Genomic DNA, 18,587 nt, shown 5'->3' with positions numbered 1-18,587 from the left:
CTGTCCATTTATCTAGTCCGTATGTCATCAGTGTGTCTGTGAGGATGCTGCAGAAGACAGTGTCAGAAGCCTTGCTGAAGCCAAGATCTCTGGTAGCTGGAAGGCAGARCACATTTAATGTGATTTCAAATCATTTTACTTTGTTTCTAGTTTTTTTCAGTTATAGGTGTGCGTAGTGTTTTTCTGGTGTAGAGGAGGGAAGGACACTTGCATTGTGTAAGTTCTTTAGTTGAAATAAAAAATTCTAAARATGTTCTGTAAGTGAGAAGTCCTCAGTTGAAAATAAATTCTAGAATATGTGGAGCAAAGATTTTACTTGAAAATACATAATCTTAAGTATAAACATTAATGTGGTAAAGCCAGTATTATCTGCTAGACTTCAGTAAAGAAATTAAKGAGTAATGGTTGAGCTGTAATGACCATTTTATCACTAGTATGAAAGATATAAACAGTATGATTTTGATATATGGAACTAGCCATGAGTTTCAAAATCATACAGAAATTTGAATTTCATCTATAGGAATGACAGTCAAAAAACGGAACATATGTAGGTGATGAAACGTTATGCTGGATTTCTGAGCTACCTCCCAGCAAGTTAGTATTTCCACACAGCATGTGTGCTGAGGTGCTGGCTGGGCTTTAGGAGAATAGATGTGTCAGTGTTAAGCTGGTAAGCTTAGACTCAGCATAAAAGCTTCCAGTTCCAAAGTGAAGGTTTTGACCCCGTTTTCACCGGGGATACGTATGCTTGGAGGTATCTGAACAGACCTATTATGTTCTCAGGGCTGTCAAGAYGGTGTCCTACAGCGGAAGGTGCTTTGACTTGATTTAAAGAACCACATTTCTCCTTTCCAAACTGTAGCTGGATACCATTTTCAAGATGAACACTAATCACTGGAGTTACAATACAGAGAAATTTTATGTTGACAAGAAGTGATTTAAAATATAATATTTTTGAAAATGGTCAATAACTTTGTACTTAGTCCAGGTATCACTTTTGTCTCTTGCTTAGTGGAGGAAAAGATGTCACTCATTTTCAAGATACGATAGTAAGTCTACAGTCTGAATCTGGAGAAGAAATATTGCTATCTCTGGTAAAGGAATAGAGGTCTGTAAATAGGTGTGAAAATTCAGACTAGCTGTGTTTCAGCAGCACTGCAGTCTGTCAAGTAGCTGAAGTTGTACCAATATGAAGATTGAATGCAATACAGTTGTTTTAAATGCTGTTTTACCTTTGCATAATGTATGTACTTCTATAAAACAATGCAAAGGATAAACATTGTTTTTTGAACAATCACTCTAAGAAATAATTGTTTTCTTTACTTAGAAATTCTGGAAAATACATTGTTGGAAATTCGGAGGAAATTTGGTACTCATGTTAATTCACCAATTTTTTCATAACAGAACTGTGGGTTTCTGAAAATTAAATTTTGGTCCCAGAATTTGAGTCTGTTGCATCCTGAAGCACTCAGGCTCCTAGTATAGGCTTGCTTGAGGAAATTGTGTCTAGTACAGTAAGTTTCTGGGGTAGTTAGTGCTTGCTATCATTGGTTCTGCTTTTTCTCTCCCTTTTCCTACTCCACATTTTTTCACTTCTCATCTGTCTTCCCCCCTTGGGACAGAGTGTGTCAGTAATTTAATCTCTTATTTCTCCAAGAGTAAGGTGATAATGTCTTACTTTATATTCATGGTAAATTAATAAAATATTTAATAGATGCTATCATAAGTCATTATGAACTGACTATGTAAAAAGGTGGAATACTTGAGGGCATTTSTCGCACATAATTCATGGATACCTACTAAACTGATTTCAACTCTTAGTTGAGATGGTTTGCATTCCATGCYGTACAGTGTAATAACATGGAAAATGCTGGAACCTGTGAATTTTTTGTCTTAATATTTAGAAAGGCAAAATTAAATCACACTGTTTAAAAATGGCTGATTCATTTCTTCTTGAGCRTGGAGTTTATTTGAACTATTCATTATTTGCAATGTTTCTATTGTGAACTCTGTTAGTAATGAGATAGATATATTAAGAATAGCCCTCAACCCTCCAAAATTTGAAGTGAACCATCAGTGTAACTCCTGCAACGTAATAGTGTGAAGTATATTTGAAAGGTTATATGGCTAAACTTAGAAACAAAATGCAATGTTGAAGTTCTGGATGGAAACTACCTCTCTGAGATTTATCTCTACATGTTTTAGGCTTAAGCTGTATAAAAAGTGCGTGTTAGAAGAACAAATACAATATTGCTGATGTAGCAGTAATAGGATTCACTGAGTGAAGGAATGACTTCCTCTTAAGATATGTGGATAGGAAGCTGTTCAGGTAATGTCACAGAAAAAATAGCCTTATATTTTCATGCTAAGGATTAAAGTGCTGGTGATAGCCTAATACAAGCACCAGGCTGATGTTGAGAAATATGTCAGGAGGCTGTGTAGAGCTATTTTCAGGTTCAAAATAATCACCCTAATTTTTCTTTTGACCATGCAATGTTTTTTATCTTCACAAAGGCAACAAACATGCAATATATAGTATGAATTTAATGCATATTTTTAATTATGTATGAGACAATTACTAATTTGCACTAATGATAGCGAGACCTATTATAAATTTCTGAATTGTACAAATTAGCAAGTGAACAAACACAATAAAAAAAGAAYGATGCACCACATAACGTATTTAATCTGCTTTGACGTTTGTGGTTCAGAGTTAACTGTTTATGCTAGTATGCCATCTTGCACARTACTGTTAAATGTACTCAGGTATATTTTGGCAAGGTCATGCATTGCTAGCAATAGAACATGTCACCCAAGCAGTATCACTGTTTTGTCTTTACGGGGAAATGGGAGTGTTATGTTATCTTATAATCTATTGCACGTATTTCTGTTTTTGTTTGAAATTGTGAACGCACACTTTCATGTGGTTGTATTTTGTAATCATAAATGGAATTTCTTAGGCTGCTGGATTTCAGCAGTCATAAAGCATTAAAACTGATTTGTGGAGAGATTTGCAAAAGCACAAATAGGACTTCTCCTGCTAGTTACACTGATCTTGGTTTTGCTGGCATTTGGGAATTTATTTTTTATTTTATTCATTGATGAGAGATAGCTGTCAAACTCCTTTGTGTCTCTGAAAATCTCCTGGCCTTCAAAGGGGCCAAAAGGTCTGATCACAGATAAGGAAGGAAGGGATGAAGAGAAAAGAGCAGCTTCTACTACTACACATTATTGACTAATGCAGAAAGACAAACCTATGATTATTGGCAAAATATCCGATCTTCTGATTATGCAAACAAATGCTTCAATCAAGTGTTAAAAGTAGTAGGGAACTGCTATTACCAAGAACATGTTGCTAGTCATAATGCACATCTAGTATGCTTTAAGCCAATAGTGAAGTAGGAAATTAGAGTGGATAAATGCATCTTTCTGCTATTCTAAACTTGCAAAGGAAAAAAATTGTATTGACTGAATTAGAAGTGAGTGAACTCCGTTTACTTATGTTCTCCTATTTCACTGCTTCATGCTGTAAAACCGAGTATAGATCAATAGCAACACTAATACACAATGTAATAATGTTGTGTTGAATTTGTATTGGTATTTTTTTTCTTGAACCACATAATTTTAATCAGTCRGAACTCAGACTAAAGACAGAAACTACGTAGTTCCTGGTATCTTTAGGTACCCTTCTTGACAGGAATTTTTAACACTATTCACTTCCTTGTAGAAAATACAGCCATTGAATATACCTGCGATTTGGCTGAAGTGGGTCACTAACATGGGTATCTTTCCTTCAGCTTTTTAAAATTTGGAATAYGTTAACAAGATTCCTCCACGCAGATGAGCTAACTATGCTTCCAAAATAGCTAACTGAGCAAGTCATGGCTTAGAAAGGAATCTGGTGAAATTCACTTACAGTCTAAGCTCTTACCAGTCTGCAGTAACACAGTATTTAAATTTTTCTCTGCTGTGATCAAATTTTGGCGGAGGATTGGGGGAATAGTAGCTAGACTTTTCTGATGACTTTCTTGAGCCAGGAGTGGAGGGGTGGAGCAGCCTGACAGTAGTAGCTCTCCAGGCGGTTCTCCTGCTGGCTTCCCTCATAGTGCGAGCTGAGGTCCAGGGGAGGGTGGAAGGTATTAAGCACAGCAATGCTGAGGACAGGGAGAGGGAAGGCTGCGCGGTAACAGGGAGCACGTGGGGAGAGAGCCTTCGGATGCTKCTTTAAAAAAGAGCTTTAATAAGATCTTTCTGAGTCTGCAAGGATCCTCCTCTTTTGGCATTCATATATAATGGAGAATTAGCAGCCCTCCCTGTTAAGGAAGAGAGACAGAAATACTTGTGATTGTATTGATATCATAAGCGGTATCACAGTAGCCTGTGAAAATTGAGGCATGAAGCTGCTGGAAGTCATCGGAGGTATTTATCAAACCCTGATGCTTCTAGGTTAGAAAACGGCAACGCTATCACACAGGTCTGGGCCTGGGATGCGGGACTAATTGTGGTGCTACTAATCATCAATAGTACGGGATTTTGTGTAGAGAGATTTCTGCTGGTTCCCAGACTTTCTGAAATGTCTCTGTGTGATTTGTGTCTGTGTGGGAAATGCAAAATTTGGGTCTTTGTGGAGTAGTCTTTACATAAAGCAGTTTTAACTTTTTTCTGTAATTGTTTTCAAATAGCTGCGTAAAAGAATTGCCAAAAGGCAGACATCTGCTCATCTCTAGCAAAAGAAGCTATCTACCAAAAGAGAATATTTAAATCCTTCTAGCAGTGTTTTGAAAATGCAGTGCCTTTGGGAAATGGGAAAAGTACACTTTTTTTAGTTGTACTACATTTACAGTCCTGGGATTTCTATGTTTATTGTGAGTCTAATGATTTGAGTGTATACAGAGGAGTACAATACCGCATATTTGAGAACAAGCAATTTATCAAACCATGGCAAATCAACAGATTAATGTTTTTATTAATCCATCCTAAAATTCCTCTAAACTGTGTTGCTCTGAAAAAATGTTTCTTTTAATATTTTCCAGGCAGCATTTAGCTGCTGAGCCATCCCAGAAAATGTCTTGATTTTTATGCTGTTAGCTGCAATGTGTGAGGAAAAGTGACAAATGCTGTCTTTTATATAATTGTCTTAAAGGGATGTTGTAATTCTCCTATACTTGGATTGTAAGGCTAAAAGCTAAAATGCAAGTTTTTTCATGCTTTCCTCTAGCTACAAATGTTTGTCTTATTGTTGCAAAAGCAGATCAGCTGATCACAATCTATTCCCAGCCATGCTTTCTTGGCATTAACAGTCCAGTACCTTTTCTATATTTAGTCAAAGAATAACTTTTTTTCYCCTAATATCCATCCATCTAAAAGTCCATGCAATAATTTTGGAAATCACACCCTTTTAAAAAATGTATTCATGTTTGTATTTGAAAATCCTGGTGTATAATACCTACTTATTTAGAATCCTTTAGATACTGTTATTTTTAGAGTCCTACCCTAATTTTGAAGTGACTTGGAAAGTGCTGAAGGAGGAATTTAAATTATAAGAAAAAATATTAAGTATTTGTGTCACTCCTATTATCCAAAATTCCTTGAGAGATATAYGAATTCTTAAATTCTATGAAGTTTGCTTATCTCTGTGGGACACCTAAACTGCAGATTGATAAGCAGACATAGATTTGCCATTTTTAAAGGCTGTAATGCTGCATGCTAGAAGAAATTGCAAAGATAGTCTAAGCCTAATAGGTCATCTAGTCCAATCTTCTGCCTGTGTAACTTTACGGGAACCCTAGTTAGTGAGACTTTAAAGGYTGAACAGCTATTTTATACCTATCAAATGATTTGCATGCAGGAGTTTTTCTTCATTCAGTTTTTAACCATTCAGCTCCTTTCAGATATATAGAAAGTGAAGTTTGATATTGCCAGTACTGTCTCCATAAGTTTTGGTAAAACATGCACTCTTCACCCCACATGCACACCTCAAATTACATATTAATACCTATATTACATGCAAGTATCATCTGTCTGATGAGTGACTTTTGGCTATGTCCACRTTTATGGAGGTTGTCATGCTGTGAATCATGTAACATTCTCCACAGTGAAGGTGATTATAGCAAAGTCTAGATATGTAGAGTGTGTGCACCAGTCATTCAGTCTTTAATGAATTAGTGTGTTTACTTTTAGTAAACAAATAAGATTGCATTTTTGACTACCTGCTATTGAACTGTTACTTTTAGCTATAAACTCAAGGTATTATGAATGCAACGTTGATTTGTGTAATTTGAAGAGAGTTCCTGATTTTGTTCTGTGCTGACCTCTGCAGTTTGTCTATATGATTTCTGTTACTGTGTCATAAAGTTTTTCTATTTGTAGAGGGGATACTTTCTTGAATCTTTACTTTGTGAATAAATGTAAGATAGAAATGTAAAGCCAAATAATTCCTTTAACAACAAAGCCTAAAAGAAAATGCCGTTTTTTTAAGATGTTCATATATTGTAAACAGAGTTGTATTTTTTTTATAACTAAAATGTGTAAATAATATGCAGCTTAAATTAGATGAAAAATAGCAAGCATATATCCCTTTTTTCGACCTTGATTGTTGAACAGGTTTACACAGTATCACTTAYTAAGGTGTCCTAACAAAACCCTTTATTTGCAAAAGAAGATGGAAGACTGATTGCACATATGAAATTTCTAGAGAAAATATTAAAYTACGGAATTACCTATTGCATTCTAATAGTTTCCTCACTAGTAGGTTCTCTCAGGAGAAAGATGGCAAGAGCAGCACCTCATTCTAAAATATGTACCTGCTTTAATTTTAAGACAAGGAAAAGTGAGGACCCTGCAACTTCTGCTAATTTCGGTCCTGGGAACTCRCTACTGGAAGACTTGTATTAGGCTAATATAACAAATCACTTAAGGGTTTTAATTATAAGCAAATGTGTAGTCCAACTGAGTGTCAATAGGACTACAGACATATTAAAATACAGCAGTCTGGTAGTGTGGTAGTGAATTAGAGTTTAGCATCTGGCAGAACTGAGCATTTGTTGAGGATAATCTGGCTACGTGTTATAAAGCTTGGAAAAAGCTGGTTGACTGGGATCAGTAGCTGATCTCTTGGGTGGGAAGAAGCATCTTTATCAGGTTCAGTGTGGAAACGTGGTTGAAATCTTAGCTGTTTCTGGAGTCCCCTGCTGTTGTATCAGCCAAAAATGTTTCTTTTTCCAAGTCTGAAAATGAGGAAACTAAAAATTTTGAAATTCTTATTTCAGATAGAGTACAGTGAGATATTTACTTCAGAATAGGCTCAGTGTAGGGTCAAATCTTTAGACAATGCAAGCAGTGGTTACTGCATCTAATTCTCAGTAAGGCCTGCTCAAGCCTCCTTGGTATTATATCCTCTTCTCTTCGCACTCCCCYTGTCTCCTGCCCCTTTATAACAGCATGATGGTTTGGAAGTGGTGGAAAGGCATTGAGCCTACGCAAAGAGCGGGATGCATGCCTTGGAAGTGGCTASGTTCTAGATTAGCATGATCTCCTTTGCTCTCTAGCCCAGTTAGCAAGGTGATGGTAAAGAGGAGCTAAAGAATTATTTGGAGCTCAGATCCTAAGAATGAGGGAAACTTCAGCTTATCCTCTTATTACTGCCTTTCCACAAACTACTCTCCACAAAGATTCTTTGTGTAAATCACTGTTGCATTAATTTTGGTGGCATTATTGGCCACCAAATTGCAAGACCGGTAAGCATTAGCTCTCTTGGTCTATTTCTTAGTCTCTGTGGCACTGTAGTAAGGAAAATCACTCTATGTGAATAGTTCTTCCCTGAGAACATTTTCTTAAATTTCCAGTGTATGTGTGTTAGTTGCATTAGACTTTATTATAGTTCATTTGAATATTATTTATATACTTTAATATTAAATGTTTGTATTAAATGTTTTGACATAAATGGTAGATATGAGTTGCTGTTGCTAATGACATATTATGCAGAACGCTATTTGTATACAGGGCATAAAGACAAAGGTATTCTGGAAGTGAAAAATGTTTGACTTGTAAAGTGTTTTTTTCCCCCTACAATGAGCCCAAAGGAACTTCATTGGCATTAAGATAAACAGACAACAGGTGTTTCATATTTTGAAAAGGTAATTTACGCAGCATAAAGATCATGCCATATAAAAAATAATTTCTTTTCTCCTGAAAAGACTAGAAATAATCCATGATATAAGTCAAAAAGTCTGTAACACTTCTGGGAGAATAGTCCAGATGAAGGAAGATTATTGTGTACAGGGCAAGCTATAATAAAAACTGTCAGTTCTGTCAGCCCGTTGTGTCTAAGGTCTATAGAGGATTAAAAGGATATTGAACATCATGTAACAGCTGTCTCCTATGTGAAAGGGACCACTATTGTGGGGAACATAAATGTACTGGTTTAAAAAACTCCATAAGGCTAGGTGTGGTTGAACCACAAGTGGTTGGTTTGGCAGATGAAGTGCTGCTTTCAARGGCTTGTAGGAGTGCAGTCTGGGTTCTAGCTAAGTAGCATTAAAGTCGTGCTGAGAGGGGTGTTTGTTGTGCCTCTTTTACACTACTGGAATAATGTTATAAAAGCAAACTTTGCATAATAAGTAAGAGAACTATATTGTGTGTGTAGGATATTGAGGAAATATTAATTGATATGTGGTGCTTAAATGGAATCATTGTTTGAGAGAAGTTACAAATTAACTTCTAACTGTTCTTGTTTTTGTAATCTTAAGTTTTTAAATAGAAATATTATTGACAGTAAAAYGTCCTTCAACCATACTGAGTTTTTCTGGAACAGTTTAATAAATATAGAATACTGATAAATGCTTTTGAAAAGTAGCAATGTCATAATGCTTAAAATGAAATAGGAAAAATGCTTAGAATGAATACTGCTGTGATGAATATCTAATGTTTAAAAATCTTTTATTTGAAATTGAGTTCTTTCAGTTCCGAAGTGAATGGGAGGAAATAGTCTACCCAATATATCTTTTACTTGGATGGTGCAGGGGTTTGGGTGTTTTTTTCTTTTTTTTTTGAATGGGAGGAAATAGTCTACCCAATATATCTTTTACTTGGATGGTGCAGGGGTTTGGGTGTTTTTTTCTTTTTTTTTTCTTTTTTTTTTTTTGTAAGCGTGATGTATGGGAAATGCAAGTGCATCCGGATTATGGCATGGACCTCCTCTTTACAGAGAGTGTTGGTTCTCAAAACTTCAGTTACAGACTTTAATAGATGCAGCACCTACTATTAGCTAAGCACTCATGTGTTTGAGGATGCATTTGGCCAATAGCATGGGTATAAAGTTATAAATTAAGATAAGTAGGTTATTCTTCTGAAAATATATCCTTTTTGTACATTAAGTTCAGTTTYATCCTATCTTAGACTATTTTAAGTAATTTAATATTTGAAGCCCCCAACTCCCTAATACCCTTTTCTTCTGTGCACAAAGCAGCAATCTTTAGGCCAGTTACATACTAAGACATGCTGGAAGGAACTTAATCTTTTTTTCAGAAATTAATAGTAACCTCTTAACCAAGCGCTTGTTGGGAGCCATCAGAGCATAGAACGGGCATGAGATCTGCGCTATCTAAGCGTAATTCTAATGCTAATGGGGCATACGAAAATAGAAATTCAAGAACTACATGTTGACTGTAYGGTTTAAACCTATCTGGTAACATTCGGAGTATTATGTAATATTATGTAAACTGAAGTGTTGTGCRTAGCTGTCGTAGGACTGTTTTAAGCTTCATAAGCTTAGTTGGAAGTGTTTGCAGCAAGCAAAGACAGCTGATGGGGCCATGGACCACTTAAATGGTTAGAAAGAGATACAAGCATAAGTTTATTTAAAAAAGAAAAAAATCACAGAACAAGTAACACCTAACCAAATGGAAGAAACAAAAACTGCCAAGCCCAAGTCTATTTTCARTGCCAGTGGGCAAACTGATATATTGAGTTTTCAAAGCTGACTGGAACCGCCAAAGTTGAGGAGGGGAAGCCGCCGCACGAGGGGCCGGGAGCAGCTGCCGAGGGGAGGTGAGCCTGGGAGCGTCCGAGAGGAGAGCGGGGCACGGGGCCGAGAGACCTGCCGGGACGCCRAGGAGGCGAAAAAGCAGGAGAGAGGCGAGGTGCGTCGGGGGGCGCGGGGCGGGCGCGTGGGGGGCCCCGCGCGGCTGGGCGCTCGCCGGGTGCCGCGTCCCCGTGCCGCCGAGCTCCGGGGCGGCCGCCGGTGAGACCTCGCCGCAGACTGGCTTGTAGAAAGGGCCGCCTGTAACAAATAGGTTATCTAAAGAAAAAAAGCACGGATTTAAAGATGATGTGAATAAATCAYCCTCTCAAAACCGCACGAGAGGAGGCAGCCGTGCGGGCGGGTGCGGGGAAAGCGGGAGGCAGCGGAGGGGCTGCGCTGGAGCTGAGCCTGGAGGAAGGGGAGGAAAGGTGTTTTCTAAGCAGCTGTTTAATTGGTTATGTTGCCTTTGTTTTGCAACGCTTGAATCAGTAATTAAAGTTTATGTTAATTGGCAATAAATTAAATTAAGTAATTACCCAAGCTGAGACTATGTTGCCTGTGATAGGGGGAGAGAGTTAGTGAAAGGTATTCAAGATGGATTCCAGCACTGGTGATGTTAAAATAAATGTAGTAAGTAATATTGATTTGGATTTGGGCTGCATGTAACACAGCTACTAATAGAAATGTAAATCATTCATTTGATTTGCTTGTTCACAAATGCATTTTGCAAGAAAGCATAACATGGTTGGAATGACTTGCGTTATATATAAAAAGCAATTGGCTTGATTTCTGATACATCAAAAGGATACTGCAGCCTTTCTGATTTGGCATGCGCTGATGTACGTGCTTTGTGCTACAATATGCTGAAAGCTACACTGYTTTTCTGTTTTTAATTAACTCTAATTTATATAGCAGTTTTATTCTGAAACATTGCAAATTGGGGAAATACAATTAAAGTAATGATATACAAGCTATATAAAATGAAGTGGGTGAAAGGCAGTAGTCTTTGAGGCTATACTGCAATATGGTAAGTGAAAAATTCTGTATCCTGATAAAATGACAGGAGGAATTTAAGAGCAAGCAGAATGTAATTACCCATGGCAGAGTGACTCAGAGCAAGCCTCTCCCTGTGGCGGGGTGCTCAGTGCTACCTCTGAACCGACTGCAGATCTCTGCCTGGCTACATCCTCACCACTGAGCAAGGATATAAGAGGAAATCCCAACAATCTGCTTTTCTTCTGGCAGCCACTGTTTCCACCCGTTTGATCACAGAGTGCACGGTCCTGAGCATGCAGAAGAAAGGTTGTTGTGCATGGACAGTTTTAGTGCAAGGACCTACCAGAAATGGAGCTTCTGGAGGCCTGACTTGTGGGTAGTAGGAAATCAGAAAGTGGACTGCAAAGCAACTGGTTCAGCKCTCTCATATATTACTGACAGAACTGACTGCTGGCAGGTGTTGGGTCATGCTTTTAATGCTATCAATATTATTCATTAAAATGGGGGAGCACTGAAGAATGATAAAAAGTTGTAAGACAGAAGTAGAGAGGTGAATGAAGGAGGGGAGAGGAAAAAAAAACTACAGAAAGCAGGAAGAGAGGCAGGTAAATGCAAGCAGAGGGGAGAGTTCCTGCACTAAAGGGTGATTCAGAAGTAGAAATAAAATGGTGAAAAGAGAATTATGGTCAGATAGAGAACCAAAAAAGAAAGAGGAAAGATGAGTCATTGATGAWTAGAGTGATTTGGCGTCTATCTCCATATGATTCAGTACCTCTTAAGMGTCCAAAAATAACCTTGTCTGTAAGTGCCATTATTCTGCACTAGAGTAGGAGGGCTTTGTGTCTGAAGACTAACTTTCAACTCTGACCAGTTCTTCTTTTCAATCAAAAGCACCTCCCTTGCATCTCCTGTAGCAGCCAGCAGGAATGTCATGCCTGTCTGATTCCACAGAGTGCCTCTATTTTAAATTTGTTTCCTCTGGTCATCTTAGTTCACATAGAAAAGCCCTTCCATTTCCTTTGGGTCTGCAGGAGTCTCAGTGGATCCTCAGGTGGCCAAAGGCGACAGTGATGTGCAAGTCTTATTTCTTTAGATATGAAATGATATTGCCAACTTGCATGATACTGAATGTTTTTCTTAAAGTTCTGTTTCATGTTGAGTATTGCAGCACTACATGCTTACTGTTCTTAAAATGACTTRTTCCTTTTATTGAAAGGATAAGTTACAGGATTGCAATGGTCAATAGTCATATACATACAAACCAAACTGAAGGTGAGTTCTGTCTTGTTGTGCCCAAAGGTRGCTAGTAAATGGCTCAAGGGCACATGTTCACTACTGATGTGTCTTGTCAATTAGGCCTCACAGTCTTCCCAAGGTGCTGATCTGCAAATCTCACGCTTTGTAATAATCACTGCTGAGGAGAGAGCTTTYCTTTCTTGCTGCTTTTTGTGTCTTTTACTACTTTTTGGTTCTTCTGTGGCATAKTTTCTTATTTTCCAGCTTCAGATGAGATGTGGCTTTTCCCTGTGCTTCTGATTCTGGCCTTGATACCTTCTAAGAGTGTTAGATATCTTCTGATACTTTGTTTGCGCCAAGGTGYCTTTAATAAGCTTTTTGCTACAGATCCCCGCTAGATGACAACAGTTTTCATCTTAGCTATTATAGTGAACCTAGAACCAGAAATATTTTTTTGGTTCAGGTGTATTTCACATTCTGTTTAATTAAAGGTTTAAATTGAGTTCTGGTTCAGGAATTACTATTATCTGGCTTTCCTGGGCAGTGCTTCACATTATGGCCTTGGTGTCTCCATAATGTGAGTTACTGAAATCCACGTGGCAGTGCTTTTCAGGAGGCTGTAATGGCTTATRACCAGACAGTATGTTCGTTTTCTGTCCAGAGATGACTATTCCATTCCAGAGAGCATAGCCAGCAGCTTTTCTGCCTGAGCACACTCCCCTCTGTGTTTGTCCACAGGGAGGTACCCAGGGTGGCTGCTTCAGCACGGTGCCATTTCTAACCCATGTCTTGTTGTATCATTGTACTTATAACTGCTGGTAGTTCTTTAGGACAGTCTCTCATTAGTAGTTTTCTTTACTCTTTCAGTGCCTGTCAGTCACCATACTCATCCTGCATCTTGTCATTTCTTAGTTTCTCTCAGGGTCTGTGGGGAATCTGTTTTCCTTGGAGTCTACTTGTTGTTATATACCTTGATATACCATTCTTGCCACTTGCTCGGAAGCCATAATGTGATGTCTTGATTCTGTATTGCTTTTTCCTTGGCCTCAACTACAGTTTTGATGCTTCCAGGTCACCTAGTTCGTTCTACAGGACTGCAGTTTTGAGGCTCTAAGACCCKAGGTCTGGCCCCTAGCCACACACCTAGGTATTTCTTCAAAGTGAGGCCTAGGCTGCTGTTTGCTGATTGGCTTAGCTGGCAAAACACACCAGAGAATATCTGACATCACTCTTGATGATGTCAAAGCGAATAATTTAAAAATTACTTCTTTTTAGTGCCCTGCTAAATGGTTTCAGACTGACAGTGACACTCAGATTATCTGCCCCCAGATATTATGCTTTGCATCTAGCCACCCATCACCTTGGAATATGTCCTATATTTTGCCCCTAGTATGTGATACAGACTCATAGAACAAAATCAAACTTGGTTGTTTCACAAACACAGTGTATAACCTATAGTTAATGGCCTTAGAGTGGCTGGAAGTTCACTTTATGACAAAGCAGAAGGGAAGACAGCTCTGCCAGGAACAAGGTTCAGGAGGACATCTACGAACAAAGGTAAATTGCAGTCCTAATCCAAAGAGTGAATGATACCAATCATCGTATGTYCACCACCATTTTTCTCAATAGTGAAACTTGTTTTTTCTTGATTAATGTTGTTGGTTATGAAATCTAACAAGGCAACAGTTCTGGGTAGTGCAGCTTTGTGTGTATTCTCTTGTTAATATCTCATGGTAATATCTCAAAATAAATAGGAGTTAAGGCAGAGAAGTCACCATGTCATTGACATAAGGATTCTGCAAGTTTTGAAGGCTTTCTGGTGTCTGACACCAGCTCAGCCATTCCCCCTTTCTTTAAGTAATCTTCACTCTCTGCTGTTCAAGCATCCTTGTTTTGAGCACAGACCCAAAGAATAGTCTTCCATTGTAAATAGTGGCACCAGCAGGGCTTTTCCACAGGTGCAGCAGTAGGTTCCCATCAATTCCTTTCCATCCATCCTCCAGAGTGAGGGATCTTTCTCCTGATGTCTCTTTTTACATGTGTGTGTGCATGTCTAAATCTCTGTTCAGGGTTGTCCATGACCCTGTTTAGGTACAATAAGAGCAAATGGGGAGAAAGGAACCTAATACCTACGGAATTATCCATGAATAGTTAAAGGATTGAATCTCAAGAGAGAAACTGAAGTGTTTGTCTTCCCTTCTGTCACCCCAGACAATGGGAATGGAGTTCCCTTATGTTCAGCTTGGGAGCTATTTACAAAATTGAAATTGATAGATCTGTTTCTCCCTTACTCTTGTTTTTTTTTTGTTCCACTGTTTACCGTCCGCTGCTCAGGGTTTGGAACGGCGTAAGAGGCTTGGAACCAAGAAGAATCTTGACATGAAAATTGTTATGATCGGTCTGTAGTGTGAATTGCTCTCCTGGTTGTTGGATGGTGTCGCTCTACCATTCTCTTAAAAATAATTGGCTGAAGTCTTGGCCAATGTACACTGGAACATGGGTATGTGCCCTGTGTAAGACTCTCCTATTTTGTGTTATTTCTGGATAAAGTTTTAGAAAGTTCTACAAATAGTAGAACTAGAAGCCCTTTTTAAAAATTATTTTTTTCATGTTCTGCAGAAACCCACATAAATGGTTTAGGATTTAATCTGTTTCTGAACCTCTGTCAATGGTAACCAAGATAAAGTTTATTTGGCCTGTTTTGTGATATATGAAAATTTGCTAGGTTATCGGCAACGATCCATTGTGGAATATTACTTCAGATTATCTATTTCACCCCTGGCCTTTCAGCATACATGTAATTGCACTTCAGATAGTGTTATTGCCAGTTAGACAGACAATTGTTCACTGCAATTTTAGGTAATGAAATAGCTAAATTGCCCTTCTTTGTTTAGAAGCAAGGATGTGTTAAGAGCTAGTTTGCTCCCAGAAATGAGGCTATCTGTTGGTCAAATATTTTTACGTTAATACTCTAGAAATATTTCAACAATTAAACAATGAAAATTATTTACTGAAAATTAGTCTTGGCTGTAACTACCTTGTTTTTCTTCTGTGCGTGAAAATATATAGCTGGTTTCTTATAGCTTTTGTTCCAGAAACTTGTTACTTTTTTATCTGTYCCTTTTTTCCTTATTTACATCTCTTCTTTTCTTATGCCTAGCTGTACTTAATCCTTCAGGTTCCCTTACACCCKTTTCCCCAAAGGATAGTATTTTTTTCCAGAAATTTACTACTTATTTTTCTATTCCCTTTTTCTTATTTATTGTCTTGCATTTCAAGAACAAGAATCCTTTTTTCCTTTTTCTTTTATTATTATTAATAATCTACTGCTCTCTCTGTTTTGGTTTGGGGTTTATACTTTAATATCTACACTGTTAGAGATAGCTTGAATGAGTGAGTCTGTGCATGTTTGCACACAATTTTAGGTGCTTATTTTGTACAGAGAAAATTGACAGGTACAGGCCTGAGAGCTCAGGTTTCAGGTTAGATACTGCATAAGTACCTCCTTTGCATGTGTAGCTTAGTGACTGAAAAAGATTCACGAGCAAGTTCACCTTGAGCATTAAATAGCTTCATTATTACAATATTTAAAAATTAAAAGTTAAAAGTAAATTCACTGGAGATACATATGTATAATTTAGCACTGTTTGGTAAGATATGTAGTGCTTGTGTGGATGTGTGGAAAATGTGAATTTCTGTCATTATATAGTCACAGGCGTATCTATGCCAAATGGTAATATTTGCATAAATGTTTATATAAATATGCTATACTTACATAGTCTAGAGAAGTTTTATATCTAACTTAACTTACCATTTTACAATAGCAGTGAGCTGAACCAACAGCAAAGTGGAAAATTTCATTCCTTGTTTTTGAGTTCTCCAGGTTGGTGTTTAATGGCACAAAGACTATTGTGTTGCCTCTTGTGTGGAAATAACTGGCATCTGAGGCGAATACACTATTTTTCTAAGACTCATCATAGCTTATATATTTCTATAGGTAGTGTTGTTTCATTAACAAACGGGTGCAAATGATGATAAGGCTCTGATAGATAAAAGCTTATCTTCTGTATTTTAATTGAAATAGATTCTGAGATAACTAGGCTCAGTAATCAGTGTAGGTCTGACTGTCTAATGCTCTGCATTTTTGTCATTCAGGAATCATATGACCACTTAAAACATGACTGTTTCACTTTGCACTTTTTAGTAGTGAGCATGTAGCTTGTCATTTAAATTTAATGGGAGCTAACAGGTGAATTAGATTTAATCTAAATTACTGGTATATTGTTTACCTTACATTTTGAACTAAACATAGTAGTGGAATAGCCTGGAAGAATGAAAGAGGACAATTACAGAAAAAGGAAAGATAAAGAAGTGTAATTAATTTTTCTTCATATGGGAACATGCCTGTGGCATTGAAGATCACAGTAATTGCAGGCGTATTCCCTTAAGCTCAGGACTTTGTGTGTGGTTTTTCAGAGGATCAATCACTTGCAGTAATTTCTGTAATAACTTTCTGGTGGACAGTTCTACTATTTTATTTATTCTTTTTGCCTAGCTCACCAGAATGCAATGCCTTTTTTTTTCCTTCATACAGTAAATGCACTCTGTAATATCTATTATGGTATAGTCAAAGGATAATTTATTGTCACATAGAAAAATAGGTCAACACTAATGTCACTTGATAATCAACCCCCCAAGTTTAATAAAACACCTCACCAGCATGCATTCTGCACAGTGCTTGATGTTTTATTAGGACTACAGTACCTTACAGTACGTAGCTATAGCGGGAGTGTAATTACTGAGCTGTCAGGGTGATAAGTGGGATTAATGGCAGCCTGATGCACTTTAGTCTGCAGAGCACTCAGAGAATCAGAAGATGGAATTATTATAAGAGAAAGTCTGGACTGGTATATTCATGGCACCCTTCCCTCCTCCTCAAAAGCTCCCATTCAAGTTTGTGCTGTCCTTGCTCATTAATAGCTGACATTTTCAACAGCTGTTATTTGTGAACCAGCTCAAAAATCAGAAAAGGAATAATTTGGTAAAGATGCTTAATACCCAGAACTGATAATCTGTATGCTGTTTGTCCTGTTAGATGTCTTTCTAGTCAGTTTTGACATGAGATTGTTTTATATCTAATCTGTAGAAATGTATTTTATGTTAAATGCAATTCTTTCAGTCTTGGCTACAGAGCTATTGCATTTTGAAAGAAACCACGTTGAGGAAAGTGGGGAGGAAAAAGTCGTAATAGAATTGTTGTCTTTTTTAAACATGTGATTTTTCATTTCTGTTGTTTCCTCACAGCCAAAACAATCGCCTGAGCCCTGACAGTGTCATATCGTGTCTAACGTATCTCCTTTTTTCCGGGCCTGTCGTACTAAAACTTTGCTGTGTCTCAATCCGCGCAGAACGCTTTGGGCACCCCGTTGGGTGGGCGCGCGGGCCGCAGCACCCCTTGGAGGTCCCCCTTAGGGGGGATGTGTCTCAGGGAACGGTGCGGGGCAGCAGGACGTTCAGCTGCCACCGATAAACCTGTTAGTGCTTACCTGCCAGAGCTCCCCGAAGTCTGGCTAGTGGCGCTAGTAACCTCCCATCGTGCTGAAGCTGGATTTGGATCTGCTGGGTTTCCCAGCCTCTGGTGCCCAGGAGACCTCTTTTCCTTTGGATATTTCCTCTGGGACACTTTCCCCATGAAGAGCTCTGTGAGGAAATCCAAACAGCCACTACCAAATGTGCCTTCAGATTCAGCTGAAATATTGCTGGTGCCGCAGTGTCTGCAGTAGCCAGCTAGATGATAATGAATGGGAGGTTGAAAGCTAATTAATCTTTTACTAAACTGCTTTTGCCTTCTCTCTTACTCTATACTTAATTAAGAAAAGAAAAAAAAAAAAAAAAAAAGCAATGCTTGTGACAAAGTTAGCCCAGTTCTTCACTGCCGCTATTTTCAGGCGTGTTTGTTCCTTTGAATGCACTCTTCATTTCTTCATGTGTTTTGTCCATAGGCCTCTTGCAGCCAAGTTTAAACACCCTTCTGTGTTTGAAAATATTCTGTGCCAGTCAGTTGCACAGTAATATTTACTAGTACTAGGTAGCAATAATTAGCGGACTTGTTAGACTTAAATAGTGGTGCTCAGATAGTACATTAAAAATACTCATTTTCGATATCTGAAAAATGTTAAAGCTATAATYTGCATAAATTTTGCACATGGGTAAAATTATATTGGAAGAGCAACTAGAATAACTTCRTGAATTCTGAGATAGTGAGCATTGTGGCATTTATGTGATAATCACTGATATGTAAAACCAAAAATGCAGGCAAATACCTTTGTGTTTA

At 38.0% G+C, this 18,587-nt stretch overlaps 1 protein-coding gene across 1 annotated transcript in view; it reads left to right on the top strand.

The window, feature by feature from the left end:
* The window catches only part of DPYD (dihydropyrimidine dehydrogenase), a 343,995-nt gene that overhangs the window by 61,551 nt on the left and 263,857 nt on the right, over window positions 1-18,587 (top strand). The window lies entirely within an intron of this gene.

The sequence above is a fragment of the Rhea americana genome, unplaced genomic scaffold, assembly GCF_003343005.1.
Source record: "Rhea americana isolate MKP2758 unplaced genomic scaffold, rheAme1 scaffold_2, whole genome shotgun sequence".
Taxonomy (NCBI): domain Eukaryota; kingdom Metazoa; phylum Chordata; class Aves; order Rheiformes; family Rheidae; genus Rhea; species Rhea americana.
Note: the sequence above shows the minus strand (reverse complement) of the source record. Positions and strands in the feature narration are given on the sequence as shown.